This window comes from Gymnoscopelus microlampas (genome assembly GCF_963454915.1).
Source record: "Gymnoscopelus microlampas genome assembly, chromosome: 16".
Taxonomy (NCBI): Eukaryota; Metazoa; Chordata; class Actinopteri; order Myctophiformes; family Myctophidae; genus Gymnoscopelus; species Gymnoscopelus microlampas.
The window spans coordinates 12,722,766-12,742,765 of NC_139953.1; the positions used below are offsets into that span (position 1 = coordinate 12,722,766).

The 20,000-nt window shown below is 44.2% G+C and overlaps 1 protein-coding gene across 2 annotated transcripts in view; it reads right to left on the reverse strand.

The window, feature by feature from the left end:
* Positions 1 to 15,276: 15,276 nt before the first annotated feature.
* LOC311062717 (uncharacterized protein) overlaps positions 15,277 to 20,000 on the reverse strand; it is a 41,677-nt gene continuing 36,953 nt past the window's right edge. For both annotated transcript variants that reach the window (XM_084081930.1, XM_084081929.1), the window contains exon 7: positions 15,277 to 20,000. This exon is cut by the window's right edge and continues 321 nt beyond it. The gene's annotated coding sequence lies outside the window, so the exon portion shown is untranslated.

A 20,000-nucleotide genomic window follows, 5' to 3' on the forward strand; every position in this document is an offset into this window, starting at 1 on the left:
GATAACACAAAAAAGTCCTGGGGACTTATGAACAAAAGAGGATTTCCAAAGAAGTACTGCTTGCCAAAAAAGGTGTGAAATGCAGACTTGCAAAGAAAAGAATTCCAAGGCACTCCGTCTCAAGTGAAAAAACAACAACATTTATTTTGTGCAAGGCAAATGAGTATGACCAACGCGTTTCGACCTATAGGTCTTCATCAGGGTCTGTGTCCTAGGGACTTGATTCCATTGTGGTCCTATTAGAAGATTGCACCATTTATGTCTGTCTACTCACTCTGCATCTTGTTGGTGGGCTATGGACAGCACAGAAACCTCCCTACCAATGACATTGTCGATGGGGATTCCAAGCTAATAGAAACTACAGCCTTTTTCTTACTGGAAAGATAGCACACTGAAATAGAAACCATTGTTCATTGAACAGCTGAGAGAAACTATCCTATCAAACTAATGACATGGAATGGAATGGTTGCATTGATGGTTGGATCAATTGATAGGGCTGCATTAAGCAGCACTAATTATCTTCTGCTTAATTGGAAATAATTATAACCCTACGTCCCCACATCTGTGTGTGTGTATACCAATAGGCATGTGTATGTGACTGCAACATGTATGTATGCGCACACATGCACGCGTACACGCACACGCACACTATGGTTAGTGCTATAGACCCCTTAACAGACGACGTCACACTGATAAGAACCAGAATGCGTGCAACCAGTATGCGTGCAATGAAACACATTCTATCAGGTATCGCTAGGACGCGCCTCACTAGTCAACACAGAAGAGGGGGTTGGGGTGTGCTGAAACCAGCGCACCCCGAAACAACAGGTTGGGAATTGATTGCGTGAAACAATCACCTGTGCGTCCAGTCTCAATGTTAGTAAACAAATAATTGGTCTATAGTCACCTCTTGGGTGGTGTTGGTGAGACGCTGTAGTTCCTGGTTGTGACAGCAGAGGGCAGTGCGTTGCTCTTCTTCAGGGGACCAGCGCTTGTGGCCGACATGGGGGGTCTGGCAGAGAGGGCCAGAGATGCAGGCCTGGCTGTGACCACACAAGTCAAGTCAAGTCAAATTGTATTTATACAATAATATCTCAAATTGGGTGGGGGGGGGACATCAAAATAACAACTTCATTAGGGGAAAAAACATTATAGAAAAAGCTTAGACTAAGGAATAAAATCAATAAGAACAGTTGAAGGATGAGAAAGGGGGGTGTGGAGTTAGCTGGGGAAAGCCATATAGCAGTGATTCTCAAACTCTTTAATTTCAAGGACCCCCAGTTTGGTTTGATTTAGGGCCACAGACCCCCATAACTCAGAAAGTGTACAGATGGAACCAAATGGAGTATGCATCTGCTTCAGCTTGAGCACCTGGCCCTTTGCCCCTGATGCCCAAAGTGCAGCTCCGCCCCTGGTGTATGCAGTGTTTTGAAATATTGTTTGATGAAATTTGAGCACCTACCCCTCCAGAGGTCTCTGCACTGCCCTTTTAAAAAAAGGATCAACTGGGGGGGTCCATGGCCTAATAAGAATTGAACTGGGGGGGGGGGGGTCCTTGAAATGAAACACTGTTGTATAGCTAATAGACGTTACATCAGTGGATCTCTCCTCACCTTTGCCTGTGGGCGCTTTCCTGGAGGCCTGATGCTCCTCAGAGATGTTGAGTCTCTTGAGGACGTCGGCCAGCGCCATCTTCAGCATCTGGATCTCCTCCTCCTGCATGTGCATCCTCTGCTCCAGGTACGTCAGGCGGTCCGCCACGTCCAAACCACTGGCTGCTGAGCTCCTGCCGTCTGCATGGGGGGAGGAGACCGGGTTAGATCAGATTAGAATCAACTTTATTGTCCGTGTGTGCTTGTGATTTTTCTGCATACGGTTAGAGTTAAAGTTAGTGTTAGCTAAACCTAAAAGAAGAAAAAGCCCTTAAACGTCTTGTCGACCTGGAAGGTAACTGTAAAGATGCATCAGAATGATGTGTGATGTGATGCTTTTTAATGACACATTACTCAAAAGGATGTCAGTGTAAATGGCCGTCCACACCAAGCACTATAACTACTATCTATACCGCTCACTGTCATCATTATAGTTCCACAACTCCACAACTGTCATCCACTTTGAGTTAGAATGATTATTAAAACATTACCTTGATAATTATAGTTACAGTTATAGCGCTGGTTGTTGGATGGCCCTTAAGCCTACCTGTATATGTTGTTTGCTTTTCATTAAACATAATTAACGGGGAGATATGACAGCAGACATACAGAAACAGAGTTTAATGTTCTATAATACAGACCTTGTTAACCTGCTAATTGAGTGAGAGAGATGCAGTCACGCACGCACGCACGCACGCATACATAGTGGAACATTTAAATGTGACACACTAACCATTTGAGTCATAATGAAAGCCACAGCACCTGTGGGAGTGTGCAAACCTTTTATGTGTAGAACACACAATATGTTCACTAGATGATGTACACAGACACGCAGAATGTTAACCACTTCCATTCAAATGGCATCATATCATAAAGCTTTGTACACTGCAGTAATATGAACCACGTTCAACCTGGTGAGGCTATTTTGGCCATGTCATAATAGGCGAAAGTTTTTCAAAGATTTTCAGAAATAGTCTTTTTCAGCCTGACACCCTATGTTTTCCTTTACTGGTGCTAATGTTTTGTTTGTGTCTATTTCATTGGTAACTCATGCTAATTTATATTGCATTGTTTTGTTTAGTTTTAACCTGTACAGCACTTTGGTTGACCTGGTCATGTTAAAATAGGTGGTTAAGTACACACGACACACGATGATTTAAACAAGATGTTTAAACACAAACAAATCCCATACTTGGTTGACTGGATTCCCAAGGAGCCCCTTGTGAGCTTGTAGATCTGCTATTTTCGCCGAATGTTCCGAATCCCCCCCCCCCATACAATAAGGATGCTAGGGTTCAACAGTTAACCCATTTAGACCTGAGGCTGATTCTAAAAACACCTTCTAAATCCTGACCTAAGGTTTCTGAAAACCTTCAAATTTGTATTAATCTTTTTTAAGGAAATCAATGTTGCTTTATACTGTATATACTGTATGTAGCAACAACTAAACACAGCGGTGTTCCTGCCTTGAAAGGTATAACAACGTATAGGTGTTCCAGGTCTAAAAAGCTTTCACGCACCTACATGTAGGTTAAAAGTCTCTAACAGGTGTGAAGGCAAATAATACGATGAACAACGAACAACAATTACCCCCACACTGCCCCGCTACCTGCACGGTACAGGAGCGCAACCGTGCAACGTTTCGGTCAAAAAAGATGTTCCCCGGGCCTGAGGAACCCGTCTCTACCGTGCAGGTTGGACAGTCTGCGGGTACTTTTATTGTTCTTCTGGGTTCAAGATGTTAAACATAATCCCGCCGCCCTGCCCTGGCCATTCCCATAACAGCTCCCTGCGGAGGAAAACAGGGTAAAGAGGTCACTGAACAGCTGGTCCCTGCAGAGCAGACAGACCCCACACCCCAACATCAAACAGCAGGGTGGAAACACAGGCTATACAACACTGTCAAATCGTTGTTGTTGTTGTCGGGCAGAAACCTCCTATCTCCGTAATATTCAAACCTTTTGTGTTTTTTTTCCCATAAACGAATGCCCTACTTATCTCATACTGGAGCGTCACACAAAAGTTTCAAAAGTAGCAGTTAGCAAGTACTTTTGCTATTTTTAAATCCTGAAAAGTAACAGTTTTGGACATGTGAGGTTTCCACCCGACAAAGACGAAATCCTCCATTTTAATCTAATTCAGACAGACAGACAGACACAAATGGATACATTCACACTGAGGATTTCACTGTCTAGCCTCTCCAACAAACAGATTCATTTCAGCGCCAAGCTTCCAAGCATGCTGCTGGTGATGGAGATGAAGGTGATGGAAAAAACAGAGGGATGTGTGCGACACGTAAAGGACTACCGTCGCCGTGGGCATCGTCGGGGTGTTTCTGCTGGCCAAGGAGGAGCCCCTCTTCCTCCGCTGCCTCTCTTCTCCTCTTCCTCTCCTCTCGTGAACATATCCTCTCTGTCCTCTTCTGTCCCCTGCTCTCCGACAGGTGGGCTGGCTCTCCATCCATCTGGATCAAAGAGTAGTAGCGCACATCCGACCTCTTTAAAAGGCAGGTGCTGGCCCCGAAGTGAACTGGGATCAAAGAGTAGAAGTAGAGTTGCTGGCACTGTAGCTCCCTTTGGCAAACTTATTTTATTGAAGAGTCAGAATGAGTGACATCTCGAGCCTATGCTCTTCTTCAGACTCTATCCATCCGAGTCATCATGACAGGGAGGCGTGTGATCTGCTGGCATCCACTGATATTCACTCAGTTGTGTGTGTGTGTCTCTCTCTCTCTCTTGGTTGGTCCCCTCTTCTTACGGCGTCCAGGGCGAGGTGGTAGTTTTATGCAGCGTCCAGGGCGAGGTGGTGAATGTTTAGATCTGTTTGATCCTCTCTCACGTATTCCCAGTGGTTGTTTGTCTGGCACTGGGGGACAGGGGGGTGTTTATGCCGTTTAAACTCTCTATCCCACTATCCCACAGTGTGTTTGCTCTCTGTGTGTGTGTGTGTGTGTGTGTGTGTGTGTGTGTGTGTGTGTGTGTGTGTGTGTGTGTGTGTGTGTGTGTGTGTGTGTGTGTGTGTGTGTGTGTGTGTGTGTGTGTGTGTGTGTGTGTGTCTGCATGGGGTGGGGTTTATAGAGCTCAGCAGGCATCCAGTTCAACCCAAGTGTGTGTGTGTGTGTGTGTGTGTGTGTGTGTGTGTGTGTGTGTGTGTGTGTGTGTGTGTGTGTGTGTGTGTGTGTGTGTGTGTGTGTGTGTGTGTGTGTGTGTGTGTGTGTGTGTGTGTGTGTGTGTCTACATGCATGTGCCTATGTGTGGGCTGTATGTACAGCCTATGTGTGGGCTGTATGTACAGTATATGTGTGTGCAGGCATGCACGTGTGTGTGTGTGTGTGTGTGTGTGTGCGCGCGCTCGTGTGCGCGCACGCGTACGGAGTTTTTAATCTCTCACACTGAGCCTCTTTGGGAACAAGTGACCCTACCCCCCACTCATAAGCCCCATGTTGGAGAGAAGCAAGCAAACAAACACACACACACACACACACACACACACACACACACCGGCAGAAAGAAAGACAAATGATAATGTCAAACAGAAAAAGGTGAGTCATAAACGCAAAATGTCACATACTGGGAGAGATTGCCCTGCATACGACTGTCTACTTACAACACAGAGCTTTGTATGATCCTACATAATAATGTTGTTGCATCATGACATGTTCACCTCCAGCGTTGACAACACAGACCACCCACTGGCTGCTGCTGGTGACGCTAATGAATAACAACCTGAACACCAGTGATTGTCATACGACGTTAGAGGCTGAAGCAAAGCTCCCTCGCCCTAATGAGGAGGGAAGAGTTTCTCCTGGGCCAGTTTTATGACGTAACTGTACCGTACCCGCTCACCATTCACTGTTGATGGAGATCCCTTTCAACAGGAGTCCGAGTCCATCAGTGGAGAGAGAGACGCTCAGATCATGTGGAACTGAGATGGCAATAGGGAGGTGAAGAAGGGGGGGGGGGGCGTTAGCCAAACATTTATGGCATTTGGTGGGGAAAAGAGGTCTAAGTACAGAGCCAACTTAGGTCCAGTTTACTGAGTCTAGAGGGTTTAAGTGGTTATGGTTGATTTGGTTGTATGATGGAGCACACAGTACATTTAGCATTACTTTCCTGTGCTTCTTGGTTAATATCTTATAAAATACTAATCTCTCCTCTTCCAATATTCTTCATGCCTGTAACACTGAGAAACCCCTCATTACTCCAATTTGGTTCTTTACTTTGAAGTGTGAAGTCTCAGAATCCTTCACTGTATAGATAATGAAGATTAATGAGTCTTTTAGGGGGGGGGGGGGGGGGGGCATTACTGCATACGGACAAATGCTCTTCTTATAGGGGCCATGTCGTAAAAACTGCGTGGCCATCAATCATGTAATGAATAGTTTGTTTTTCACTTGCTGAAACCTGTTCTGATGGTTCTACAAGGTTTCCCTCCATCTGAAATGTTACAGTGACTCAAAGATTCAAAGAGGTTTTCTTTGTCTTTCACTCATACAAGAATTACATTTTCGACACAAAAGAAATGTTTTTGTTTAAAAAAAAGAAAAGAAGCAAAAATAGCAGACCTATGAGTTTGTAGATACACTATTCTTGCTATCTGTTGTACGGTGAAGTATAAAGGTCTTAATGGGTTTCCAATATAATTATCCCCACATCCAGCCAAGCATGCAGCCAGTCAGCCATAATCTCCTTCACAGAGAGTGTTGACTCTGTGGACCCCTGTGATTTGCTGCTTCTATTCTTGCCCTGCCGGTGACATCATCGCTGTGCCACCTCCGCCCAGCCCATATGGGATTGGGATTAGAATAGTCCCATAATCCCGGTGCTGTAAAAGGGAATTAGCAGCCCCACAGCTCAATCTCTGCACCATCTCAAGCATGCACACAACACACTCCCCTGGCTGGTTGTCATGCAAAGGTAAACACACACACACACACACACACACACACACACACACACGCACGTGCGCGCGCACACGCACGCACGAGCACACACACATGCACACACACACTCAAGCAGGCATAAACACACATGCATGGTCTCACACAAGCACATATATATTCATACACACAGCCTCTCTCTCTCTCTCTCTCTCTCTCTCTCTCTCTCTCTCACACACACACACACACACAGAGCCCGGTCGATGTTGAACAACCCACCGACCCACACACACACACACACACATTATGCATATTGACAAACTCCAATACACGCCGAGGCAAAACTCCAGCGCAGGGAGGGAGTGCTATAGTGACTGTTTTAATCTCAGCTCACAGATGGTGCTTCCTGAATGGAGAAACAGCATCTGTCCATTCATATCAGCACTCTGCACACTGGCACACACACACACACACACACACACACACACACACACACACACACACACACACACACACACACACACACACACACACACACACACACACACACACACACACACACACACACACACACAGGCAAACCTTCACACATTATTCCACTGCTACTAATATCCCTGGGGGGACAGGGCCTTTCCCCAAATCTCCGCAGCCAAGCAAGGCAAATTCCAGCACAGCCCGCAGTGCCTGGAGTAGACAACTTCAGCAGCTATTGAAAGATTTACTTCGCCGCCCACTCGGGGCAGTGCTGCAAGGTGGGTTGGTATAAATAATGAAGAGCAGAATAAGGTCGCAAAACAATGGAAAAACCTTTCCAGGGATGAAACCTGTGGTGTTTTCACACGCGTGTCGCGTGGTGTTCCATACATACAGTAAGCCCTCCCCGTGGGCCCTGTGACACACCTGTTAAGTCATCAACCAGTTAACCACTTAAACCCCAGCATCCGTATTGTGGGGAAAGCTTTTGCTGAAAATAGCAGATCGACAAGCTCACAACGCGTCGCAACGCAACGCGTTGTGAGCTTGCAGATCTCCTATTTTCAGCAAAAGCTTTCCCCACAATAACAGAAAACAGAAAATACACTAGTATAGAGGCCCGAGGGACTCCGCTAAACCAGGTCTACAGCACAGCCCGCAGCCAATTCAGCCAATTCAGCCAATTCATTCATTTTAACAAACGTTTAAATTAAAATCACTTAGCCTCATTTATTCATTCATCACAGTTATCGTCTCTGTTGGTTGGAAACCTCAAATGTCCAAAACCTTTACTTTTCAGGATTCAAATTCAAAAATAGCAAAAGTAGCAGATCTACAAGCTCGAGCTTGTGGATCTGCTACTTTTGATCCTTTTGTGTGACGCTGTAGTATGATCACGTAGGGCGTTAATTTACAAAAAAAACACAAAAAGTTAGAACATAGAGATGAGAGGTTTCTGCCCGACAGCGACAATATCTTTTAGCTTGTTTATTCATTTTACACACCAACCTGACTGTGATTCAACAACAACAGCTAACCTGTCCCATTAGTCCAGACAGAGCAGAGTAACTGTTATGTAACTGGTGTGGTAGTACTGACCAGTGGTGTAAAGTAACTAAGTACATTTACTCAAGTACTGTACTTAAGTACAATTTTGAGGTACTTTTACTTTACTGGAGTATTTCCAATTTTCAGTACTTTTACTTCTACTCCACAACATCTCAAAGGCAAATATTGTACGTATACTCCAGTACAATCATTTGAAAACTTTAGTTACTAGTTACTTTGTAGATTTTGATTATTATAACAAAACATGCATTCAACCCTATATACATTTCGGCCATTTGAAAATAGCTGATCTACAAGCTCACAATGCGTCGCATCGCGACGCATTGTGAGCTTGTAGATCGTCTATTTTCAAAAGATTTGTATACATTTTATACATTTGAAAACGTGTGAAACAAGTGCTCTGCAAAATTAGTACTTTTAAATTAGTACATTTTGAATTCCGAGACTTTTACTTGTAAACAGAGTTAAAATGTGAGTGTACTTTTTTTCCACCACTGGTAACTGACCTGTCATGAAGTCCGTGCTCAGCAGGGACTCGCTGTGGAAGCTCTCCCTGTGCATCATGGGCCCCGTCGGCAGGCCGTGGACCGTCTCCTCCATCCCCAGACCCTGGTCCACCCCCGCCTCCATGAGCAAGGAGGAGAACCCCGCCACGCTGCCCGCTGCCATGCCCCGACCTGCTGAGTGTGTGTACTGTATGTGTGTTTATGTGGGCGTGTATAGGCTGATACTTGCCTAGCTAAAACCACAGCTTGATGAGCTACAGTAAGTGACCTTCCTTCCCTAAACCATGCACCACCACCACCGGCCTACACCCCTCCTTCTCTCCCTCCTTCCCTCCCTCCCTTTCATCCCTTCTTCTGTGAAGAGGAGCATGCACAGGGTGCTGGGAGGAGGGTGATGTCACTCTAAGGACAGATTAAAGCCTCAGTAAGCCATCTGAAGCCCTCAGCCCAGGAGTGTGTGTGTGTGTGTGTGTGTGTGTGTGTGTGTGTGTGTGTGTGTGTGTGTGTGTGTGTGTGTGTGTGTGTGTGTGTGTGTGTGTGTATAACTATTTTCATATTATATTTCCCGGTTGTCACTATAGAAATAGTTGTTTTATGGAAAACAAATATTGCAATTACCCCAACCTAAAAAGATCCAGGCTGGTGTCAGGGTTAGGACTAGGAGTAGGCATATAGGTTTACGGTTAGAGTTATTCCTGATTTATAGATAGTTGTGCGGTGATGCGATGCCGCACACAGAAAAATAGGCGAAGTACAAGTAGTATAGTAATACAAATGTGTGTGTGTGTGTGTGTGTGTGTGTGTGTGTGTGTGTGTGTGTGTGTGTGTGTGTGTGTGTGTGTGTGTGTGTGTGTGTGTGTGTGTGTGTGTGTGTGTGTGTGTGTGTGTGTGTGTGTGTGTGTGTGCGCGTGCGTGCGTGTGTGTGTGTGTGAGATTGCGCGTGCGCGCATATTCACATTTGTGTGCACACACAGTGCTTGAACAAGTCTCAGTTGGGGCATAACTACAGCGTTCACTCAATAGGCCCAAAATAGCCCCCTGCAAAGGTAGAGTTTTAAGTTGCCTAATTCCTGTTGTCCACTGTTACCTCAGGGAGCAAATCTGCAGGTAACAATTACTGAGCTATGCACTAAGAACACACACACACACACACACACACACACACACACACACACACACACACACACACACACACACACACACACACACACACACACACACACACACACACACACACACACACACACACACACACACACACACACACACACACACAGCTCCTCCTGGCATCATGGCTGATGATGGAATTAAGCATTTTGCTGTTGTGAATAAAAGTTGCAGACATGCACACTATCGTGATCCCCCCCAAAGAGCTTGTATCACGCTGCCATCCGGCGAGGCCAGCCTGGCGTACAGTAAGAACGATGAGATTCTCAGATTAAGGGGCAGAACTTGATTAATTACAGTCATCGAGGGGACAGTAAGCCGAGCGTGGTAATTACAACAGTGGAGGACAACAGGCCAGTTAGTCCATTGTACCAGAGGTTTCCCCCGGTGTAAGCTGGTTTTCTGTCGATTTCGCATTCACTGGGATTGCTTTCCTCTCCTTCCTCTCTATCTCTCTGGCAGATGCTTCTATTTGCTGCTCTGTCTTTTCCATACGCTGTCTAAGTGCATCTATTTGCTGTCCATGTCCTAATTTTCTGCACTTTCTCGAGATCATCCACTTCAATCAGTTGAGGTTGGTGGAACACTCTCCAGTGTGACAATAGGCCGTCTCGGAGTGTCGTCTTCTTTCGTGCCTCGAGTTTGTGAAAGCCTAAAGCGACATTATCCTTCTATTGAATGACAACTCAGTGCAGTTATTATCCAATTACTGCCCCCTAATGTTCTTTAATGTCCTACTGAGACGGTCCTAAGCATAGAGGGACTTCTAACGCCTCAAAAGCAAAGCTTACAGCTGGCTAGTGTTATCCTCTCTGTCAAGTCTGTGTAATGGACACGGGAAGCTGTTATTAGCTGTCTAGCACAGTGCTGTGGTCTAGGTCTGTTCAAAGGCCTGGAGGTCGGTAGTATTGCATTGCCAGACAGCTAAATTCAATGTAGTTGCTGGAGCAGCGGTGAGAACAACCGCTAACGAACATATACGCCCACTGCTTTAAAAACAATTCATATCATCATCCCAACATAACGGACCTCCCTAAGGTCTTTGCATTGGTTCTCCAATGCAGTTATTTCTATAAATGTCCTAATTGTTTCCACACAGTTTCAGCAATACTATGAATGAAGTTAGTCACCAGTCTCTTGTTGAACTAAATGTTTAGAGACTGGCTTGTGAGTCGAGGAAGACGGTAGCTCTCCTGAGAACAGGGACAGAACAGAGACAAAAGGAGTCAGAGGTTGACAGAAGACAAGATAACAATCAGGTGATGATGCTTAGGACATCCACCACAGCAATCTGTCTGTCTACTCCATGGCCAATTCTAAGCTCACACTGACTCTAGTCTTGTTGCTGATTGCTTTTGCCCCACCCCAGCATCCACCTGCTGGCTGTTTTACTGTTTTCTTTTTAACAGGGAGTAATGAGAATCAAAGCCACTGATTGCAAAATTAAATGCATCTCCCTACTATGTTTCTTTAACCATGTGAGCCTTTGCATGATGTCTGGTTAACTGCCAATTGGGACTTGTCATGTATTGGTTAGATAGGTCACATGTAGAGTGGAGAGAGAGTAATATAGGGGCACACGTGTGGTGTGACTGTGTTGATGGTTGAGATTGGTGCAAGTTAACGAAGAAGCTTTATGTTGTGATCAATTCAGTTTGCACTATATAATCAAGTTTTAAGAGAGGCACACAACAGGACTGAAGGGACAGACCGTTTCTAGTGGCTCAAAAAAGAGAACCTGGAGAAGACTGGAGGTGAACAGTGTGCTATCGACATCATCTTAACATTCTCTTGGGTTCAAGCTCAGGCCCTGTCTCCTTCTCCACCTTCTCCTCTCACACCTCTTCAATAAAACATAATACCTGAAAATAGTCTTAATAAAAGATGTGATATTAAAATAATGACACATACCTGATGCCTTTTGGCTCTATCTGTGTATCATGGACAAGAAGAATATGGACATGAACACAGAGCATTGGTCAGAGAACATCTGAACTTTAGATGTCATCTCTCTACTGCCCTCCTGTGGAGAATGTGTGACATTATTGGACAGAACTTGCTTTTGCTGTAGGAAAGTTTCAATAATACACAGATCTCACCAAAAAAGCAGTGGTACTTTCATAGGTAATGTTAAATGTGTTTGTGCTATATTATTTACTCTTTATATCTTAACAGTGTAAGTGCATTATAGATGAATTTTACAGAGTAAGTGCAAATACAAGTGGCATTAATTCTATAACTGAAGTGGCACTTTGTAACTTTCTTTTTGTAAAAATGTCAGGACTTGCGCAGGAAATCCGGGATAGAAGAGGAAAGTTACATAGTGCAGCTTTAAGATACCCTCCTGGAGTGGTTTTCAAACTTTTTGTGGCCACGGCAAACAAATGAGTTTAAAGGCAAATCTCAAGGCAGTGAAGACACACCTGTATATTTATGCATTGTAGTCTTGTAGATCTTCTTTTTTTTTTGCCCCCAAATTAAATTGCATTTAAAAGTTCACCTGCCAGGCTGAAAGTGTTTAAAATATGTATTTTTTTTAGGGTATAGTATATAGGCTAGTATAGTATAGTATAGTATTAGAGCAGTAGCCTAGTGGGCAGTTGGATTTCCACCAGCAAACCTTTGATATAATGGACTTTACCCACAGAGAGTGACTCCTTTGCTGGCTCACAGAAACAAATACCTAAACACACATTCTCAATGTTTGCTACACTTCACAAAGTCTACAGCTAATGTTTAATATGTAGGCGTCAAAATGAAATAAAAAATAAAAACCAACACACAGGACTTTCACAAAGGACTTAAACTTTATAAATATTCTTTCAATGAAACATCAAATCAGCAGGGATGTTATATAATTCTTCCAAAAAGAAAAAAAAAAGAAACAATCCAAGAGATTTTTAGAGCCAAAGTGACAATAATCTGATACACACATTGTTTCTCTACTCCAAAAATAACTAGATTTGTATACCCCAGCCCCATGTGATTTTTTTCCTCTTCCAAATATATCAAAATATATGTCGACAAGAAAGCATCAATACAGAGCACGTAAAGCAGGGGTTTGTGGGGTAATTTTCATTGCATGGGTTCATACACCTTCTGGGTAGCGTGGGTTAAGGTCAGAGTTCACAGAGTGATTGACCCCTGTCTGTCACCATGGAAACCCTACATACACAGAAACTGCCTGCTCTGTCCAGGGCTGTTGGAAACACAAGATACAACTGTGTTCATGCCACCCTAAAAGATGATATCGTTGATGTCGGGCAGAAACCTCCTATCTCCATATTCTAACTTTCTTTTTCGTAAATTAACGCCCTACTTGATCATACTACAGCGGCAGCGCCACACAAAAGCATCAAAAGTAGCAGATCTGCATGGTCGAGCTTGTTGATCTGCTACTTTTGAATCCTGAATAAGTAACGGTTTTGGACATATGAGGTTTCTACCCGACAGAGACGATATCGTGGCTGTCGGGTGGAAACCTTGTATGTCCAGAACCGTTACTTTTCAGGAGATGACAAAAAGAACCAGTGTTCCAATGGAGTTATCATTTAGTCACAAGCTCTTGTTAATACTTATTCATTGGTTCAATATGTATACAAACCCACAGACACACTTAACCCCTTTCACTTTAAAATTGTTTCAAGAGTGTTACTTTTGCGTAACATTCTTGCACAACAAAGCAGGGCATTCATTTAGGAAAAACGTTTATTACATTTATGAGTTGAAATATGGAGATGAAAAGGTTTCTGCCCAACAGCAATGATATAAAAATGTATTCTATAACAATTCCAGAGCTGGTCAGCCCTTGACAGAAAGACTCATGGCTTATATACTTCCTAGTCCCATCTATGACCTCACCCATCCAAGCTACAGTGATGGGTGATGTCACAGATCGGGGCAAGGCTACAGTACTTCCCAACAGCTGTCTAGCAACCCCCACACTCCTGTCTGCCTTCTCCCCCTATGTTCTTTCCAACCAAGGGATTTCCATTTCATGTAATATTGTGTCCCCTACATTTCTCAACAGCCGTAAGGGGGTGAGGCGACAAGGGGAGTCGGTGATGCGGAGGGGGGGTATTGTTATTGTTAAACAGCGGTTGGGTTGCCGGGGGGGGGGGGGGGGGCCATGAGGCAGTTCTGCAGATCTAGGATTTCTGCCCTCTAGGGGCCAAACACTGTAAATGCACGTCTGGGAGAAAGGCAACGGTGACCAAGCTGATCTGGTTGTCTGGGAGAAGCAGCAGGCAAGAACATCAAACACTTGCAACTCGCCAATAGATTCAGGACCGCAAGAGTTTTCCCTCGCCAGTGAAATAAAAACAACTTATAAGTGAATAATTCCCATAATTGCTGATTTATGTGAAGGTTGGCCTTCGAGCTCCAACAAGTAGAACAGTCCCAACAGATACTGATCTAAGGTCAGTTTGGGGACACACCCGTCAATGACAATGAACTCTAAAACTGTTCTTAGATCAGTTGCTCGATCTGAGGCAGTGGTTCTAAAACTGTTTTAATTTCAAGGATACATTTCAAAGATTACATTTTGTATGCCATTAGGTCACAGAACCCCATAACTCTGAGAGTGTAGGGGGGGGGCGGGGGTACCAAATTGGTTCCATTTGTACACTCTCAAGAACTTTACAGACCTATAAGGGTCCATTTGGTTTCTTAACTGTCATAGATAGCTGGGGACCCCCTGTGGAGCCCCCTCAAGGATGCCTTGGGGGTCCGCGGACCGCGCTTTGAGAACCACTGACCCTTAAGGTCAGTTCTGGGAGCATGGCTGTCAACGACAAAGGACGGCATCTTGTTCCTGGAGCCTGGAGGGCACGCTGGCCTGTCCCTGTCTCAAGTTTGTGTCTCTCTCCATGCAAGGCCCTGATTGGACAAATCAATGAGGGCTCAGGTGACCCGGTGGCATTGTCCCGTGGCATTGTCTCCCAGACGTCAAAAGCTTTAAGGTCAGTCAGCCAGTCAGGACGGGCAGGAGAGACACAAGAAGCCACACCCACCACCTCTTCTCGCAAGGCTGGGATCAGATTGGTCAACTTAACACCTCTTATTTATACCCATTAAAAGGTAGTGTGAGTGCTATAGAGCGTTTGTTCAGTAATTGGGGGGGCTCCCCATCTCCTCCAGCTTTTTAGCAAACAGAAAATACATTTTCAGGTGGGTTACCAATTTTAACCAACCAAGAGAGACTACCCATGTGTCACTTTCAATGTTATAGTGTTCCAGTTCCAACTTTGCCTAATACGCTTTGTTTAATCGCTTGTTTATCCTGTATCCCAGGGGTGGGCAACTTTGATGGAGAGGGCCACTATATTTCCACACTCACTCCAGATGGCCACATTGCATATACTGTAGGGCAGACACCCCTTATCGCCGTATTTTAACCTTTTTGAATGCCCTACTTCGCCATTCTATGTCACGCAAAAGTAGCAAAAATAGACGATCTACAAGCTCAAAACGTGTCGCAGTGCGACACGTTTTGAGCTTGTAGATCTGCTATTTTTGAAACCTGAAAACTAACATTTTTGTTTCATTTCAAATGCATTTAGTTTTACTCATGTTAACTTTATGAACTTAAATACAAATACATTGGGCATAAAAAGGACAATACAATTTTAATACTAGTCATTAAGCTACTAATATAGACTGAAGTAATTAAAGCGGGTCATGTTTGTATGCTTGCAATTGTAACAGCTGAAAACAATAATTTATCAGTATTCCGATATTAACCTGCGCGGGCCGCATTAAGTGAAGGTGGGGGCCGCATGTGGCCCCCGGGCCGCCAGTTGCCCATGTATGCTGTATCGTGTATGAGTTCACTCTCCTGATTGGATGCAATTGGTACCTGAAAATGTATTTTCTGTTCATTAAAGAGCTGGAAGAGACGCCGTTACTGAACAAATAACTCGATAGCAATGATTGCTATCAGAATATAGAGCTACAGTATTTAACACCTACTTTAACAAAAAAATATCACTTACACCACCTTTAAGGGAATATTAAATAACATGTGATTCTTCTGCCCTCCTGCCTGCCAGGGCGTGCTTTGGTTTGGTCTGCACCCCTGATACCAAAGTCATATCTCTTATTTAATACAAACTAATAACATTTACATCTTAATTCAACTGCTACTCGAGTCCGAGTTCATCTCCAAACTCATAAGTTACAAACAAACAGAAAATTATTTGTTTTTTAATCCGCAACCACAAGCATCTCAGAAACATGATTCTTTTTTGATATCAATTAAAACACAATATTTCCAAATAAGTTAAATTGAAATCTTAATATATCATATGGTTTTAAATAGCTTTTTTTTTTTTTTTTAATCTTTAAATATAGTCATTACAGATCTTGCAAAAATACTACTTCACTGTGCATTGGTTGTCTGCTTGTTTATAAGGCTTAATTCATATTCCATGGCGGGAGGATGTCGTTAGCCAAAAAGAAACGGATGATCCAAAAGCTAGCAAACGCCTTAATGTTGCGAAGCAGTTAGCTCACAGATCTGTTCCTTTAGGTGAGCGACACGTCATACTGTGGAGTATAAACTAGGCTTAAAGAGTGCCCGGAGCTTCCTGGGTTAAGATTTAGGCTCGGATATGTACACTTCATCAGAAAAAAACATCTCCAACGCCATGTCCATGACCTTCCTATCCTAGGCCAGGCTTTGGGGTCAGATCTCAGCAACCCCCTCACCCCCATCCGCAATCAATTCTTTCCACTTATTTGGTCAAATCTTGATTTAAATCCCAAATTAGTTTCAAAAGAAATTAGGAAGTAATATGTTCTTTTTTTCTTTTTAAATCATGATTCAGTTAAGTTCATTTTTCCAAAAATAGTGACTCTAAAAATATATTGCATATGCCATCTTAGGAAATTGACATTAATAAAATATTTTTTTTTAATAAGGAGAAATCTATAAGTAGGAGAATATATGTATATATATATTACTTTTCTGAATAATCTGGGCATGAATAATAGTAATAAATATCCCTAATCATCAATTTTGACTTTAACCACAAGGATTCTGGGAAAAAAGCTTGTTTAGCTGCAATTCTGGGTTGTGATTCGAGTCATTTGAACAGAGAAAAGGGTTGACGATGGCTTCTACAATATTCAAAAACGTACAGATTATCCAGTGTCTGAGGGAACGGGACATTTTGCCATGTGAGAAAGCGATCGGGTACTCTTTACATCTTCCTAAAAGGTACACACACTCCCAACACTAGCCATTTTCTGACCTAACGCGACAGCAAAAACACTTGCAGGTTTCAAAGGCAATGCTGAATGAATGTAGTGGGAAAAAACTGTCATGTCTTAACCACTTTAACCCTGGTGTCCCTATTGTGGGAAATGTTTAAAAAATAAAAAAAACTTTTAAAAATAATCCTCTAAATTGTTCTAAAATAGGAAAGAATAGCCGATCTACAAGCTCACAACACATCGCAATATGTTGCGTTGTGAGCTTCTCGACCGGCTATTTTCACCAATTGTTGTATATCGGGCTTAAGTGGTTAATGATGTATCAAAATGCCCCCCCACCCCAATCCCAAAAAATCACTTTAACACAGAGCTACGTTTTTACGCACAGCGAGTCAGGCATACGTTCCGAATTCCGATTTTCGCTTTCACACTTGGATCACATCAACCGTGTGTATATACCATATATATATATACTGTATACATACACATATATACAGTATATATACATATACTTAGAACAGGTGACCCAAATCAAAGGGAATGATTCTGCTTAGAGATACATGTAAATATATGGAGTAGATATAACAGGTTGTGCATAATAACGACTAAGCTAAGTGGTGAAATACCAGAAACATAATGCAGTGACAATGATGTCATGAGACAGGCTTTTTCCATTCTCTACCAAACACTCTCTCACACACACACACACACACACACACACACACACACACATGAATAATACACAGTATTGTTCCCCGGTATCATATTAGTAGCTGGGAAAGAAAATAAAAGGAGGAAAAAAGAAAGAAACAAAGAAAGAAGAAAAAAAAAAAAAAAACATTGAACACAATCATTGACATTGTAATTAAGGAATGGATTAGTGCAATCTAACAAGGTAAGAAGGAAAGGAGCAAGGGGAGGGGGGAAGGGAAGGAGTTGTGCTAGGGGAGGGGAGGGGAGGGCCGAGTGAGGAAATAGGAGCTCTGCTTTGTGTGACAACCTTTGGTTTATCTTGGGGAGGAGGAGGAGAGGAGTACTGGAGGGAGTACGGGACAGACGTTCCCGTACGGTGCGACGTTACGGGATGCGAAAAGCACGAGAAGGCTAGCAGCTAGAGCTAACAGATTAGCAACACGAGAGTGCACCTCCAATGAGCCGTGTCGTAAGCCCCTTTCCCACATGGAATCCAGAACACTGCTGAATAAAACTATATCCTGCAGAGGCAGTTATTCACACATTGTCCACCCATTAAGACCTGAGGCCATTCTTAAAAATGTTTTCTAAATCCTAACAGTTTTTTGGAAAAAAAAATAGCAGATATACAAGCTCATAGCTATGAGCTACAAGCTCCCGTGTCACGGATGCGACGTGTTGGGAGCTTGTAGATCAGCTATTTTTGGCACGTGACCAAACGCCAATACGGGGGGAAAAATTGCCAGTGGATGTGTGGCATTCAGTGCAAATAGGAAAGGGGCCATCGAGAGTGCTAATGGATAAAATAATTGATACGTATTTGTTTGTGTGTGTCTTCAGGGATCACATATCATAGCTTCATATGTTACGAATGACAACAGGGATATGTGTTGGTGAAGGTTTGTTTCTCTCTCTCTCTCTCCTCTTTCGGAACTACAGTAACCTGTTCTAACCTCTCCCTCGTTCTGTGGCTGGGACTAGCTGCCTAATGCTCTACCTGCAAGTCGTAAGGCAAGTCACAGGGAACAGTGGAGGTGGAAGGGGTAGTGAACCACATTCTAACACAGGGGCAGGGGAACATCTCATCTCCTCTCCTCAGTAAGGGAGGTGGGGATGAGGAGGGGGGGGGCGTTGTCTCTCTGCAGTAGACTGCTGGGAGAGAGGCTCTTTAGCTTTTTCCTCAGCCCAGCGGGACTCCTACCGTAGCCTAGCGTGTTTAGCTTGGCTAAGGAACCTTGGGTTCATTAAAAACACATCAGGACTTTTATGGGTTTACAACCTAAAAAAAAAAAAAGCACTTTTGCTTGAGAGTGGGGCTTGGTAAAGAGAGATCTACGCCTCCCAGCAAGCTACAGCAGGTACAGTGTTTGGGGCTTACACAGGGCACCGTCTTAAGATGAAAACGCATCAGTGCCCGGCACTGTTGTGGCATGCAGAAAGAGAGGAAGGAGAACCTTCCACTTCCTTTGTGTGGTCCGACTGCCTGGAGGCCTGCTCAACAAACATCACACATTTATCCCACACAGCATGCATTCACGCACGCACGCGCGCGCACGCACGCACGCACGCACACACACACACACACACACACACACACACACACACACACACACACACACACACACACACACACACACACACACACACACACACACACACACACACACACACACACACACACACACACACACACACACTCTCTCTTTCACTGACACACACACTCTTTCACTGACACACACACTCTTTCGCTGACAGAATGCCGATGCCAATGTGTAGTGTTCGCATTACGAGCGCCCCTTCCCTCCTACCAAAGCATCATCTGAGATGACATCAGAAGAGGAGAAATAATGTAACACTCTCTACTAGCTGCTTGGTTCCACAACACCACACGCGAGTTTCAGGCCCTGTACTGCCCGGCTCCGCTCCCCCAGAAGCACCCGGTAGCCACCAAGACCACCGGATTACCAAAACGGAACCAACGCGATTGTTTCACTAAGACACTTGAGGGAAACAGAGGGGCCCCCCTCTACGGTAACGCCAGTCCAGCCCCGCCCACACACAGGCATTCGGTTACGCGACCGTGTAAACTCTGAGCGCCGCGTAAGCCGACCAACCCGAGCTGAGCTCACATCTCTCGCTGTGACGAATAGTGAACTGAAGTCATGTCTGCCAACCCCCCACCCCCCCCCGCCTTGCCCTTCCGGTCTGAGACGGGGTCTTGGCTCGCTCTTCATTCGGCTAAAGAGATCTGTGCTTCAGAATGCATCGGGAATCCCTTTCCCCTTCATGGTTACCGTGGTCTAAAAAACCTCCGCCAGCCCATATACCCCTTCCACCCACCCC